This window comes from Delphinus delphis, chromosome 3 (genome assembly GCF_949987515.2).
Source record: "Delphinus delphis chromosome 3, mDelDel1.2, whole genome shotgun sequence".
Taxonomy (NCBI): domain Eukaryota; kingdom Metazoa; phylum Chordata; class Mammalia; order Artiodactyla; family Delphinidae; genus Delphinus; species Delphinus delphis.
The window spans coordinates 111,184,522-111,200,474 of NC_082685.1; the positions used below are offsets into that span (position 1 = coordinate 111,184,522).

Here is a 15,953-nt window from a genome sequence, read left to right on the forward strand (position 1 = left end):
AAATATTTTACTTTCTAAGCTGTGCTGTGGGAGTTTTTATCGTGTAAAAATTTCCCTGGAATGTAAATGCCCTGTGATGTCTTTGATTTGACGTTGGGGTCAAATGCAGGCCGCTGTGTGGCCTTCCTTCAGGAAAGAATGGAGGCTTGTCTTGTTTTGCTCATTTGGTTCTCAGCGTGCATTCAACCGACAGCAACATAATAGCGTATCGGGGTAAAAAGTCACTCGCCTGTACGGGGTTTTTGGGTGGACAAGAGTTGGGCTCAGAAGATTATAGATGTACTGGCGCAGGGTCCCATGTTACTGTGTGCAGCCTTGAACGCTGGGCACAAGCCTACTACTATTCTGGGTTATTTATTTTACTTTAATGAGCAAAGAAAAATATGGTGCATTTGAATGACATAATAGTGGACAATTGCATGTTCTCGAGTTATAAGTAAATCATGGGTCAGAAAAAGACAGTGAAGAGGGTGTTTCACTAAATATGTTCAGGCTTTGTCTCACAAAGACTTGGTTGTATTTTGGAATGGCTAATTAGGAGTTAGATCCAATTTAGCGTTGCATTCTCCGTGAGTCAGATGACTGTTTGAAACAGCTTATTTCAGACTTCAGCTACCGGATAAAGTCACCGACTGTTTCCAAACCCAAGCCGGTTTGGATGCTGATTGACTCACAGTGTTTGCGTTCTGATTGTTCCTTCCAAACCCAGGACGCGTGGGAAGCACAGATGACATGGGCTGGGTGGGAGAGGCAGCCCTCCGTTCCCCGGCTGTGGAGGGGAGGTGCAGGGGGGCCCTGGGCCGGGGCTGAGAGGCGCGGTGGCCAACTGAGCAGTGAAATCCCACCTGTCCCACCGAGGGGCCAGGGAACAGCTGGGGGGAGATGTCCTGGTCAGAGGTTCCTAATCACTCCCTTCAAAGGCAGTGGACTCGGGGCAGCCCTGGGGGCTCTGCCACCCTCCTCAGAAGGCTCGGCTGTGTTTCCAGGAACGAGCTGTAAGAGAGCTCCTGGCCACAGAGGGAATCTCCAGTACTCGCCTCTCCCCGCTTCTTCAGCATTTGGTTGCATTACTTTTCTTCCTCGCTGCTTCAACTTAGGACTGTCCTCTTCTCCTTCCAGTGACCAGCTGTCACTATATAGATGCTCACCAGCTCTTATCATGGGACCCTGACCCCAGATTCAGCATGTTTATTTGATTTGTGGCCCAAGTCGTTTTTTGTTGTTGTTTTTTTTTTTTGTGGTACACGGACCTCTCACTGTTGTGGCCTCTCCCGTTGCGGAGCACAGGCTCCGGACGCGCAGGCTCAGTGGCCATGGCTCACGGGCCCAGCCGCTCCGCGGCATGTGGGATCTTCCCGGACCGGGGCACGAACCCGCGTCCCCTGCATCGGCAGGCGGACTCTCAACCACTGCGCCACCAGGGAAGCCCCCAAAGTCGTTTTTTTAAAGGTGTCAATTTTTACCTTTTTCTCTTTGTGCCAGGCTGTTTCTCTTTGGTCTGTAGCTTTTTTTTTTTTCTTTTCTTTTCCGTTTATGCCTACCCCCTTTCATCCCCACAGGGATTAAAGCAACTTGATTTTCTCAAGGTTAGTACCATAGTAGTTGTGTTTTTAACATTCTAGCCGTAAGTGCCCTTGTAGAGACTGTTTAGACGTGAGCTATGTGGGCAGCTTGTTCTTACCGGATGGACAAACAAATGACCTGCTCAATTCTGTCTTCCAAGGTCATGGGAGTACAACTCTCTTTTTTAACAGTATCATTACTGCCATTTACTAAAAGCTTACTGTGTGTCAGGCTCTGTACCAAGTATTTGACATTAATTTTCCCATTTAATCTTCACATCAGTCTCATGAAGTAGATAGTATTATCCCTATTTTGCAGCTGGGGAAATTGAGGCACAGGGAAGTTAGTTACTTGCCCAGCTTTATTCTGCTAGTATATGCCATTTGCCAGGACTTGAATCTCATCTCAGTCTACGTCCTGTGTCTTAACCACAAGTGGGTACCTTCTAGGGCAGAATTGTCTTTCAGGGACATATGGCAACATCTGAAGACATTTTTTATTGTCACAACTAGGAGAATGCTACTGGCATGTAGTGGGAAGAGGCTAGGGATGTTGCTCAACATCCTCCAGCTACAGGACAAAGGATTATCCAGCCCCAGATGTCACAAATGCTAGTGCTGAGAAACCCTGTTATCGATAGAGCAGACCATTTGCGTTTAACGGTTCAGGGATACCAACCAGGTGATGTTCTGAAACTTTAGTTATTTCAAGAAATATTCCTCGGGAGATAGAAAAGCTCAGTTTTTTGGCAATAGCAATTGGAGAACTAGAAAAGAAAAAAAAAGAAATATTCCTCGTTTGCATAGTTTTAAAAAATATTTTTAAATTTCTCAATAGGGAGAAAATATATATAACTGTTTATGTTTTGTGAACTTCCTAACTTTTGAAATGTAAAAGGGTGGCTAACAATTCCTATACCTCCGTTGTGATTGGGTTATCGGAGCAGAGCACGCCATTTGGATAATTACATCAGAGTTTTTTCTTTGGTTCCCACTTAGAGGCTTCGTACACATAAATCCTCTGCTGGATGTCAGCAAAAAGTTTTAAAATTCTGAAATTTGGTGTCCTGGCCTCGTTTGGGTCTCATGCATGCGTGAGGCTCCTGTGGTCCCACAGGCCATGTGCGCAAAGCCCCATAGACCAGCTGGGGAGGGCTCAGGCTTGGGGAGCAGGGTCTGCGGGGCCTAGGCTGCCTGCAGGTTCCAGGTGGAGCAGTCCTTGCAGCCTTAATCACAACCTTCTGTTTCTGTGTTCCAGCCATGTGCTCAGCCCCTCTGCTCAGCAGGCAAAACTGAGCGTTCCCAGTGGAGAAGTTTAGGGTCTTCCTGTTTGTCTGATACTCCTGGCAGCGAAAACCTCCACATCTGTGCATTGTCCGGCCCGTTTCCTTCCCCAGCACCCCTCCTCACGCCCCCAGCAGTCTCGAAGCGCTGTATTGTTCACGTTCGTCCTCATCTTGACCTTGTGCTAACTGCCTGTTTATTGTAATGACTCCTCAGATAAGGTACTCCTTGGGACTTTTTTTGCATTTAATTAAATGCTTGGGGCCGGGAAATTGAGGATCTAGCTAAAATGCAGTGCACAGCACTTTGAAGTGTATCTCGGGCCACAGTGAGACTGACCGGCTCCTGCTGAGCCGTCTCGTTACCTCTTTTTAGGATTCTGTGTTTCCTGGGTCGTGAACAGCCCTGTAGGCCCTGGTCTCTGCGGACCTTGGGGACCGGCACCCATCTCCCTCCGCCTTGCCCTCCAGGACACGTGGTCCCCTCTGTCTTCCCCGTTGGCCTGCTCCTCCATCCCTTTGGCAGTTTTCTCCTATGCCCAGGGGACGTCCTGTTCCTCCTGTCTTCTTCACAGAGTCACTTGGGAGATCTCATCCATGCCCCTTGCAGCCCTTACGCCGGAAGACCCCAGAGCTCCCAGTGCCTCGTGTACGTCCGCACAGACCTCAGCTTCTTCTCCACCCAGACTAGACTCGTGATGTCGCCCAACATGTCCCTCCTCCCATATTCCTACTCCAGGGAGTGGAAACATTCAAGTAGCTGTACAGAAATCTGGGAATCCTCCTTGACTCCTCTTCCCAGTAGCCTCCAGGTCCAGTTAATCTCTGAGTCTTACTGCCCCTCCTAAACATTTCTCGAACCTGCCCCCTCCAGTGCAGTAGTTCTGGCCCTTACCCTTCCTCGCTTGGATCCCTGCCAGAGCTTCCTAACTGGCCTTCCTGGCGCTACAGATGTGCCCCTTTCTACATCGCTGGCAGCAATCCGCTGCATGGAGGGGGCCGCTGCCCCCATTGAACAAACCTGGTGGTCCCCAGCTCCCACTGAGCCTGTGCGCAGCTCCGGTGCAGCTCTGCGTGCACGTGTGCAAGGGGTACACGCAGACACTCGCTCGGGACAGGTTTATTCCGTCCGTTACTTGCTTAACCCTCGAAAGTGTCCATGGAGATAATCGACAGTCTGTAACAGGAATGGGAAGGAGCTTTATCTGAGCTATACTGAGGAGGACAGCCCCACAGCCTCTCGGGTAACCCTGAGGAACTGCCCTGGAGAAGCATGGTTTTCAGCACAGTCTTTTTTTCTCTTGTCAGAACAGAGAGCATCAAACAAGTCAGAGATACATTCCTTCAAGATTTTAAAAGAAAAGCCAAAAAAACCCAGATCCGTGTGTACACAGCGAGTCAGTATGGCCTTGGCGTCTGGGAAGGGAGTCTTATCATGGAAGGAATACCAGCATTGGCATCCCAGGAGGAGAGGCATTTAATCTTTATTTTTAACATGGACGTTCTTTACTTCTGGTCAACATGCCCTTTTCTTTAATAATTCAAGCAGATGTACAATGTATGTTTGATAGCCCACCAGCAGGCTGTTTTAGTTAGCATAAAATTCGAGTTAAATGATGTATAAGCCAGAATGACTTCCCCGTACCTCAGTATGTGAATATTTCTTCCATCACAGGTATCCTAGAGATGAGTTTTCTAAAATGCAAGTCGGATTTTGTCACTTTTATGCTGAAACTACTATAGGGGCCCCTCATCATAATGTATAAAACGGAGTTCAGAAATCCCAAACATGACCTATCCAGTCCCTCCCAGGATGGCTCCTGCACTCTCCTCCTGCCATGTTTCTGCTCCCCGCCCCCCACCCTGCCCCTGCCAGCCTCCAGGGATGACCTTGACCCTGACAGGCCATGTGCTCAGCACTTGTCCCCATGGCCTCCTCTGCCTCCAGGCAGAACAGTGCGCCCCTCTTGACTGCTTCCGTAGCACCAACTGCTCTGTGCTGGGCCCACCCGCTGACTTCGCTGTCGCCCCGCTGGCCTGTGACCCCTCTGAGGATGGGGAGTCATCATTTTGGTGTCACAGCACTGGTTCCAAACCAGGCACGTGAACAGATTTCAGAAGTCACTGTATGTGAACGTGATCTTTCACTCTCAGAAATGAGATCATATGGTTTCTGAGGAATGAATACTACCAGCCAGCCTGCTTCACCCTTGCTTTGTTTCTGATGAGGAAATTAGGGCACCCATAGCCATCGAATGTCTTACATAAAATGAAAAACTTTTAGTTTTCTTAACCACATCCATCGGAGCCCCCTTCCTTCCTCTCCTGAAAAGGTCCCACGTGGTCAGGAACTGAGAGAGAATTTAGTGGGAAGGGACAGCTTGAAAAAAGGGTTGCAAATTCCTTTTGGGGATCACACTTTATACTCACAGACTCTTTCCCTAGAGTGGTCATTTATTTTTTTCCTGAGCTGAGTTAATACATATTTACTCTATCCAGTACAAACTATTTCTATGAATGATAAAGAGTTTCACGAGCAGTGTTTTTTTAAGGACCAGAAGGTATCACACTCTGAAACAGAGGCAGAAGAGGGCAAAGCACACCAGCCTCCTAAAACCGTCTGGGCTTCACGTCAGGAGCGTGTTTATCTCTTAAAGCTGTCGAACTCTGTGTGTCCTGGGAGTTTCTTTCTTGATCGAATTTGGATCAGAAAGCCAGACTCACTTAAAGGTCATCCTAGTTCCTTGAAATCATTATAAGAAGTTCACAAATAATCCTGTAAGTTAAAAAGTGAATTTGGGGACTTCCCTGGTGGCGCAGTGGTTAAGAATCCGCCTGCCAGTGCAGGGGGACATGGGTTCAATCCCTGGTCCGGGAAGATCCCACATGCAGCCGAGCAACTAAGCCCGCGCACCACAACTAAGCCCGCACACCACAACTACTGAGCCTGCGCTCTAGAGCCCGGGAGCCACAACTACTGAGCCTGCGCTCTAGAGCCCGCGCACCACAACTACTGAGCCTGCGCTCTAGAGCCCGCTTTCCGCAACAAGAGAAGCCACTGCAATGAGAAGCCCGTGCACTGCAACGAAGAGCAGCCCCTGCTCACCGCAACTAGAGAATGCCCGTGCGCAGCAACGAAGACCCAACTCAGCCATAAATTTAAAAAAAAAAAAATAGTGAATTTGGGTAAAGGGACTGTTAGAAAATAAGGTTAATTTTCATTCTTCTGTTTAAAATTCGTCATACTAAATAGCAGCAGATACGCCTGGCTTAACTGTCGTTCACCCTTCCAGCCGTCATTTCTACTTACACACACCAAAAAACGTGAGGGTTATCAGCCACTTCTGTTTTGCTCAGAGCATAAGCAATGTCAGCATGATCCAGCCCTTTAGATTTCGTTTAAGAAGTGTTTTTATGCCACCATCCAGGGTTATCCAACAGAAACAGAAAAATTCCAGCCTTTCCCCACCGCAGCTGCGACTCTCCCGTTTGAACTAACAATAGATTTACTTCCCAATTATTATACTCCTAATAACACCTCATTGTGTTTTCCTCAGTGTTCTCCCTGATCTAGTACTGCCCTGCCCACCACAGCACACTTCTCAGTGGCTAGTCACGCTCCACTTGGCCTTGGTCCATCTTAAGTCTCTGTTTCCTGATTCCAACTTTAATGACGTTTCCATGAGGCAAGTAGGAGTATCTTTGTGTCCTCCCTCTCCCTCCCCCCACCATTACCCAGTGTGTCCCCTACACACCTTGGACTGTCACATCTTGGGCAAGGGCACCTACCTTGTCTTACCTCTTTAGAGCTTCAGTGCCTAATTCAATAAAATTTAGCAGTTGCTAATCACCGTGATAAACAAAGGTCAACAATACACATTAATAGAAATTCTCCAGTTTGGGAAGCCCACGATATGTGACTCCTTTATAAGCGCTTTAGTTTCAGCAGATGTTTTATGAGCATTATTTTCAAAGAAGGGTGGGACTTAACGAGATAAGGACAGAGGAAAAATCCAGAAATCAAATATTCTGGGTCCTGGGAAAAAATAAGGGCTATTTTTGCAGAATTGGTGCAGTCACCCTGAACCGCAGCAGTCCGTTGCTTCTGTTCTTTGAAGCCTCTGGGCCCTTGGCTTCTTGGCGGGGGTGGGAGGTGCGTCGGTGCGTCTGTGTGTGCACACCTCAGTCATCAGCTCGTTAGTCACCTACACAGAGTGGCCTTAGAAGGGCTGCGCTTTTCTTCTTGCTCGTATCACAGAGGCTGAATACAGTTCAGCCCTTGCTTTTGTGAATGGCCACCTCCGCTAAAAGGCAGTTTGGAACAAAGATCAGGAAGTTAGGAGAAGTGAAACTGGGCGCGTTTGTGAGTGGTGTTCTTGTTGACGTAGCTTTCTTCTCGCAGCCCATGTCTGCAATTTAGGATCTATGTGGTTGACCGCCAAATAATTTGTCTTACCAGAACCTCTCCCGCCCAGGCCTTTGCTATCTGTGATTATCATTGTAATCAGATCAGTTTTACCGAGCCTTGGTAAAATATTGCCTTTGACACCACTGAGACCAAAATTTAAAAAAAAAAAAAAAAAGTTTAAAAAATTCTATCCATCCATGATCTCACTGATAGTACCGAGTAAAATTGAAAATTGCTTTAAATTTATGTCAGCTCAGCAGCTTCATCACCAGGCTGTTGGTTTGGAGTGTTGGATTTTTAAACATCATTTGAATCATTTCAAATGATCTTAACAAAACAAGACATTATATCATTAATAAGAATACTTATCAGAAATAAGTGCCCCTCGATGGATGTAAATCAGCCTTCTGGGGCCATTTATAACTAATGAGAGAATTGCACTGCTTGACTTTAATAATTCACCAAGGAACAGAGAATAAGTAGCAGCAAACATTAATTTTACTGGACAGTTTCATACAGTTTATGTTTTGAAATAAAAGGGATATGACTTGATTCCTGCCTGCAACCAAAACACTTAAAAAGGAGTCTCTCGGGCTTCCCTGGTGGCGCAGTGGTTGAGAGTCCGCCTGCCGATGCAGGGGACACAGGTTCGTGACCCGGTCCGGGAAGATCCCACATGCCACGGAGCGGCTGGGCCCGTGAGCCATGGCCACTGAGCCTGCGCGTCCGGAGCCTGTGCTCCGCGACGGGAGAGGCCACAGCCGTGAGAGGCCCGCGTACCGCAAAAAAAATAAAAAAGGAGTCTCTCATGTTGTTGGCATCTCCAGCTGGAGAACTGGTACTCAGATGCCTTTGTTAATCAGTTGGCACCCTTCTTGCAATAAACAGGAAGCCAAAATATAAATACTTTAAACAGTGATCAAAACTTTGTATTCTATCATGTCCTTTGGCGTATGGCTATGAAATTCCTTATAAGCAAGCATTGTACTTGTCTAGAACAGAAGCTAAAGTATCTAAGAAAGGAGGGACCTTCTTTATAACCACGGATTTTTCAGAGCCAAGTAAGGGTTCTTTAATTGCTGGCTCCATATGTGAAGCTAAGGATAGAGAGGACCTCGTTTTTAGTTGTTAGCCCGAAGGCTGGAGCGGGGACTGCTCTGCTGTGGTTCCAAGAATGAGAGAGACACTCTGCACCTGGAAATGAATGGTTACAGGTGGGTTCTCCCTCCCCAGAGGAGAAAGGGGATGATAAGGGGGAGTCAGTGTAGCCCACGCCCTCTGGCCGGGACCCTTGGCCAGCTCCCTGTGCTCAGATGGACCTTCTCTTCTGCCTCTGCACTTGGCACTTCTCAGAAGCGTGTCTTGCTCCCCTGCAACCGGAGCCATAGGACTTAGAAAGCCACCTGCTCCAGGGGGAACCCCTGGTCTGGGAGAAGATGATAAGGGTGATCATGTTCTTGAAATGACTGATTCGGGGAGGTAGAAGTGACAGTGGTGATCTGCAGCTCCAACACCCCCCCCACACACTTTCTACCTGAGACCCTGAAGCCAGAGCAGCTAAGGATGCCGCATGTGGTCACACACCATTAGCCAGCAGCCTAGACCAGAGCCCGTGTTGCCCTGCTTCCTGTCCAGTGTTTTTGTTCCCCCCTATGACTTTGCTATTTGACAAGCTTCAGGCTATAGAAGGATAGTAGAAGGTGATTTTTTGTGGCTGTGTGGAGACAGCCCACCAAGAGCATAAAAATAAATGTTGACCAAATATGATAATAGTGGTGATTCCTGCTACCTGTTGAGCACTTCAGATGATACCTTGCTTTACATGCACGGATTTTTAATCCTTGTAACACCCTTTGGGGTAGATACTTTGAACACCTCCACGTCATTGTTCAAAGACACAGAGCTAAAGGTACAGCCAGGGTGATAGCGTTGAAATAGGTCTTCTGTATCCTTTTTGTATCCATTTGTATCCTTTGTGCTGTAGAACTCTTTACATGGAGAAAATTGATATTTGATATTTGATGGTGAGGCTAATTCCTCACATGCCAGGTGGGCCCTACAACAGGAAGATCTGAATGGAGAAAGGAATGCCGTGGTGTGACCTCGGAAGTGGCCTTGTTGCTGTGGGATTTGGGGCTGGGGAGGCTGGATCCTGCTCGAAAAAGTGTACTCCACCTGCCTGGAGTACTTACCATCCAGCAAGCACTGTTCTAAGCTTGTTACTTACTCTAACTTAGTTGATCTTCACAACACGCCTGTGTGGTAGGTTCTATTCGTATCCCCATTTTACAGACACAGGAACTGAGGTACAGAGCCACATTTGGGCTCAAGGTGACCGCCTAGGAAGTGGTAGAACCAGGATTCAAATCCAGAAAGTCTGGTTCCAGACTGAATCAGCCCCGAGGCTGCCTTTCTGGATGTGCTCATTGGCTGGAAGGGTGGGGCAGTGGGTTTGGTAGCAACCTTGAGAGGGTGACCGTTGAGCACACCTTCATCCTGTGCGTGAGCCAGAGAGGCCTTCCCCCAAACACTGTCCTGCCCGCGTTCTCTGCCGGCACCCAGAATGACCAGCCACCCCGCTCCTGGGGGGTTGGCACGTGGGATGTGGAGAAAGGGCCTCTCTCTGCCACGTGTGGGTGTCTTCTCCCGAGGCCCGTGGTCATCAGAGCCGTGGGAAATATTTGCTGTAATGAAGTCTGTTAGCTGCAACCACCTCAGAGGAATATGTGTCAGCACGCCAACGTGCTCCTTTTTCTTACCTAACCAAAACACAGTCTTATTTTTCCCCTCCCCTGATTGCCTGGGGCTCCCTTGCCAAGCACCTTTCTGTTTCTGAGCCACGCGGGTTCAAAGGGAGGTGCCCACGGCGGCACCTGGAGTCCAGGGCACTGGACACGTGCGTAAACTGGGACAGGTCCCTCTTGGCCCACCTTGCTTAGCAGCCCTTACAGGTGAGAAGGTGGGGAACAGGCGGTTGGGATGTCTCAGGGAAGTGGTTTCTGTTTGTATTCCCAGCCTTTCCAGCACTTTTGTGTTTATTTTTAAGTGGCCTGGTCTTCTGATCTGTACTCTCTTCTTCTGAGTTCATCTGTGTTTACGAGGCTGCGCTGTTGTCAGAAGCTGTAACAATAAGTCCCTGTTCCCAGAAAGAGTCTTGGATCCTATGAACAAGGACTAGAGTTCAAACTTCCACAATGGGGTTTTCTGTGACCGGCTTGAACTTTGAGTCTGCACTGACTTCATCTGAGCTGCAGTGAGAAAAGCTCACTGGGCCGCCTCCTCCCACCTGGCACATTCCTGAGTCCTTAGGCCAGTTCAGTAATGCAGGCCGAGGCCTTGCCTGCCCTTAAGGATGGTCCCGAAGCTGCTGGCAGCTCCGTGTTGAACTTGCTTTTCCTCGAAGGGTGTGCATCCCTTTGGGAACTACACTTGAGCTCACCTGTTTTCAAAGCCCAGTTTGAATCCTAAATGCCTGGGGAATTCCTCTAGTTAATAAATGAAGGAAGTTTAAACCTGTCTGTGGTTTTGCATTTGGCATTCTCATTAGGGAAAGTTGCAAAACGCTGGTGGCTTGATATCTGGCTGTGAGATCACTGGGACGGATAGTGTTTAATGAACTGGGCACAGATGCAGCATACAAATCTGTCCTGCTGACTTTTTAGATGTTAAAAACATCTAACATTACAAATGTGTGTGAGTGTGTGTCTGTATGTGTGTGTGCATTCTCAGCACACAGTATTTCATGGGTCTTAAATATTTGAGAGAAGTAAGGCACTAACGAGGGGACATTTTTGCTGCATGAATGAAGAGCCATGTTTGTGAATATCCACATGGGCATTTTGTTCTTTATTGCTTGTGTGTTCAATACATAAAGCCTTAGGCTGTGTCCAGTTCCTTCTCTGAGCTCACTGGCTTTCAGGAAGTGTGTACTGTGGACACAAGATAGGGCAGTTCAGATGTTAAGTCTGCAAGTTGTAACTTTGTTTGTGAAAGACCAGCGTCGGTGTGAGTGAAATAATAAAAACAGCGAGTTTGGACATTTTCAGTGATGCTTTTAGAAATATGAACCAGCCTACAATAAACTTTGGCCCTTTAAATCATTCAAAAACTTTCTAAAATACCCCTACTGCTTAGCAATGTGGTTAGAAACAGAAACGACCTCAGTGAGAATATAGAAGGTGTTATGTTTTTTTTTTAAAGTGAGCAATGGCTAGCGTTGTCTTGGTGCCTGGGTAAATCCCGAATTAGGTCTTGGTTTTTAAGGATGAGGGTTATCTTACATCATTAGCCCCGTTTCATTGATGATATCCTGTAGTAGGTTATTAGAAATGCGTCACCCTGCTGAGAGCTTTGCAGGTACATCCGATGGCAGTGCACGCCTTGTGGCGTTTGTTTTGATGGGATTCTGGGTGAAGGTGGCTGCTGCTGTGAGCTGCTGCTGCCCTGTGCCCTCCAGGCAGTTCCTGGCTTGGGGTTTGGGCTGGCGCCCCTCTCTGTGAGTCATGCAGCTGGCCTGTCCCCGGGGCCACGCTGGGATGAGGTTTCCGCTGCGCTCATGCTCACACCCGTCACCTCCTTAACGGCCGCTTGGAACCTTGGCACTAAGGCCCAACTTGAACATTAACCACTCCGTTTCTTCTGTCAGTAGCACTAATTGGGTCAGGTTTTCAGGGCCAGTGGAGATACAAGGAAAGAAAAACGTTTTTGCCATTCTTTAACTACTTGTGACTATTTCCAGATTAACATTTTTGTCTACTACTAACTTTTGAGTTTATAAGATGATACCACATATGTGTGTGTGTGTGTGTGTGTGTGTGTGGTACGTGGGCCTCTCACTGCTGTGGCCTCTCCCGCTGCGGAGCACAGGCTCCGGATGCGCAGGCTCAGCGGCCATGGCTCACGGGCCCAGCCGCTCTGCGGCATGTGGGATCCTCCCGGACCGGGGCACGAACCCGTGTCCCCTACATGGGCAGGCGGACTCTCAACCACTGTGCCACCAGGGAAGCCCCAGAAAGTAAACTTTTTATCGAAGCAGTTTACCTCAGTGAGTTGTACAGTGAATATTTCTGAGATAGTTGCCAAGCTTTCCTGTGTCTCACTAGATGAATTTTATTGTTGTTAAATTTCAAACAGTTCTTCGCCGTGTCTGTCGTAGGGGATGGTGGAGTTGAATGTATCCTGACGCCAAAGACAGGATGCACAGGCACTGGCTCTGCCAGGAGCTCAGCCCTCAGAGGAGGTTGGGTCGTGCCATGACCCTAAAATCTCAGCATCGGCAGCAACAGAGGTTTGGTTTTTTCAACCACACTGCACATCCGTCAAGGGCCGGCTGTGCCTCTGCTTCATGTTGCCAGGGACCCAGGCGGATGGAGAGATCTCTGTCTGGGATTTTTCTGATTTCATGGGAGTGGGAAGAGAGCTGGACAGCAAAGCACCAGCTCCTAAGCTCTTCTGCCCAGAAGTGGCCTGTGTCACTTCTGCCCACATGGGATTGGCTGAGCAAGTCCCGTGGTCAGGTCTGATGTCCATGGGGTGGAACAATATCATCTTCCTCGAAGAAGAGACAGAATATTTGAAAGTATAATACAGTCTTTCACAAGAGCTTTCCCAGAAGCTTCCAGTCAGGAAGGGACTCTTGTTCTAGTTGATTCTTGAGCTTACTTGGTGTTTTATGGGTTTGTGTGAGAGGCTCAGAAGGAACAGGTGGCATAATCCTCTCCATTATCGTGTTTGGGCCTTCTTAAGCTGCTGGAGGGGAACCTGGCTGATGGCCTTGTATCTTGCGAACAAGCAACAATTCTTTCTGCCTCTGTGCAGAAGGGACAAGAAAGCCTGCGGTTGCTGTAAGAATGAACATCCGTGCTCCCCAGTGCTGGGGCAGGCTGCCCAGCTGTTAGATGAGACAGGAGTCCATCCCCTAAGGGTTATTTATTCTCAGAGTTGGGTCACTTAAACAGAGGGCATTTGCAGTCCCCCTCTATGACACCAGGGAGTTCATGAAGCAGGAGGTATCTTGATTTTTATGTGTAAGGTCTATAAGTTTTTCGTTTTCCACTCTGTGTTACTGTTGTCCATTAAAACTCTCTGCTTTCTTATTGATCCTGAAAATACTAGTGAGGCTCACGTAACACCTTATATTTTGCCAGAATTCATTATGAGTATGAAAAATACCTTCTGTTTAAAATTATGTAAAACAGTAACATTAAAAGGCATCTCTTGAAGCTCAAGTTGTAATTCCGCCTCAGCAAACCCGAAACCTTTGACACCCCACACAGTGCGTACAGGGCATAGGCATGTGGGCCCTGGCTAGCAGTATCTGTGCTGAGTCACACCTTTGTGCCCACCATGGAAGTTGGTTCTTCAGTCTCTCCTGTTGGACAGAAAGAGAAAGACACGTAAAGGAAGACTTGCCTCGTGCAGATTTTTAGATGATGACATTTGTAGAAAGAAAAGAAGTTATAAAATGTGTAAGTGGGGGACTTCCCTGGTGGTCCCAGTGGTTAAGAATCCACCTTCCAATGCAAGGGATGCAGGTTCGATCCCTGGTTGGGGAAATAAGATTCCACTTGCTGCGGGGCAACTACGTCCACACCCCGAAACTACTGAGCCCGCGCGCTCTGGAGCCCACGCACCACAACTAGAGAGAAGCCCACAAGCCGTGACTAGAGAAGCCCGCGTGCCGCAGCAAAGGATCCCACATGTCACAATGAAGATCCCACATGACGCAAATAAAACCTGACACAGCCAAATAAATAAATCAATAATGTGTAAGTGGGCTTGAGAAATCTTAAAGAATGGATCATTTAGAAAATAGGACCAGACAGGTGGACTTGTTGTTCCTGGTTGCTGATGCCTCAGGACAGAGTATAAAAATGATCCCTCTAGAAATGTGTGCTCAGAAAGCAAATTGATTGGATATAGAGGAGTTGCAGTGGGCATCGAGGAAGACACATGTGACCGGCCAGGACTGGTGAATTAACAAACAAACTTGACAATGAGCGGCTCCTCAGCGAGTGATCAGACCCAGGAAAAAGAGGCTTGCTGAGGTGTTCTGGAGAGTGGAACCTTCACTTCTCTGGAGGGGCCACCAAGCAGCTGAAACCACCTCTGGGTTCAGTGGGAGAGAGAAGCATCTTGCAGAGGGGAGCCAAGCTGGGGTCAGGTAATAACTGGAATGCCTGAAATTACTTAGGGCTACTTGGTAAGTTCCTTGAGATTCCCTGACATTTGCAGTGGCCAAGGCCACCTGAGCACGTACTGAGTGGCCAGCTCAACTCTGGAGAAGGAGAATTCGGGAGAAATAAAGGCCATGTGGCCAAACTTGCAGTTTCGAGAAGCCCCGTTTTGCCATTCGTAGCGTAGAGATGACTGAAAGCAAGAGCTGATTTTCGTTTGTGGTCCAGAAAAACTGCCAGGACCCCGGGAGAAGCAGGGTCGAGGTTCTGTCAACTCTGGCAAGTTGGATTCCACGTCCTGTCAGCCTGACATCTTGGGCATACAGATTAGCTTGGACCTTAGAAGAATTTTGCAGAAAAACGGCTGCAAGTGTACTTAATTTAGTGAATACTATGCATGTCCATCCAGAAGATAGAACATGACTTGCTCATTAGAGCAGACCTTTCTAAAGTGGGGGGATTTTCGAGCTCCGTTTTAAGTTGCACCTACAAATGTGAAGACTGCAGGAAGGCCCCAGAGCGGGGCTGTCACCCTCCACAGCCCGACTTGCTCTGCTGAGGGAGGGCCAGTGTTAGCAGCACCCTTGGCCTCTGCTCGCTACATACAAGTAGCAAGCACCCCTCCCCACTCCAAGCTGTGACGACCGAAAATGTCTCCAGACATTGCCAGGTGTCCCCTGCAAGGCGGGAGGGACGCAGTCGCCCCCGGTTGAGAAGCACAGCTTGAGGGTTTGCCCGTAGAGTCAGAGGTGGGATGGAGCGGAGGGGTTTATCCGTGAGGAAAAGATACTGGCAATGAGCAGGAGGTGTTGAGCACATTGAGGCTGTAGCCTGAAGAACAGTGTAACTATTAGTGTACTTGGACCCTCCTTTTAAACGGAGTCAAGGTGTTTGCATTTCCATAGTCAGTGTAGTTCAGGGAGGGACCAGGACAAATGAGAGTTTGCAGAACTTCCTTTGGTAGCTGATTTTTTTTTTTTTTTGCGGTACGCGGGCCTCTCACTGTTGTGCCCTCTCCCATTGCGGAGCACAGGCTCCGGACGCGCAGTCCCAGCGGCCATGGCTCACGGGCCCAGCCGCTCCGCGGCATGTGGGATCTTCCCTGACCGGGACATGACCCGTGTCCCCTGCATTGGCAGGCGGACTCTCAACCACTGCGCCACCAGGGAAGCCCGGTAGCTGATTTTTTTACAAAGATCGTGGAAGGTGCTGAGCTGCTCACGCCAGCGCTGTCTCTTCAGTTCTAACACCGCTTGTGCTCCGAAGAGGAGGCCCCGATGGACTGGGGGCCCCGCACGCCATCCTCCGAGGATTCCCGGATAACACGTGAGCGGAGGCGTAAGGGGGCGGCTGGTCTCCCTGCAGAGTCGCCCGTGCCTGTGACTTGCGTGGCTCTGCGAGCTGTGCCGGGGACAGCTGGTCTGGCTGTGTCCTGATGCGCTGGGCCACCCGTCGCCTGTCGGCCTTCTCTTCGGCCTCAGCGTCCGCTGCCCACCCCCCCTCCTTGCCCCAGCCCCAGGGAACG

The 15,953-nt window shown here is 48.8% G+C and overlaps 1 protein-coding gene across 3 annotated transcripts in view; it reads left to right on the forward strand.

The window, feature by feature from the left end:
* LHFPL2 (LHFPL tetraspan subfamily member 2) overlaps nt 1-15,953 on the forward strand; it is a 177,460-nt gene that overhangs the window by 134,620 nt on the left and 26,887 nt on the right. Inside the window, exon 4 of one of the 3 annotated variants that reach the window (XR_009518998.1) lies at nt 4,154-4,271. The exons of the other annotated variants lie outside the window; for them this stretch is intronic. The gene's annotated coding sequence lies outside the window, so the exon portion shown is untranslated. Of the gene's footprint in view, nt 1-4,153; nt 4,272-15,953 lie in introns of those variants that run through there. 3 annotated transcript variants of the gene reach the window in all.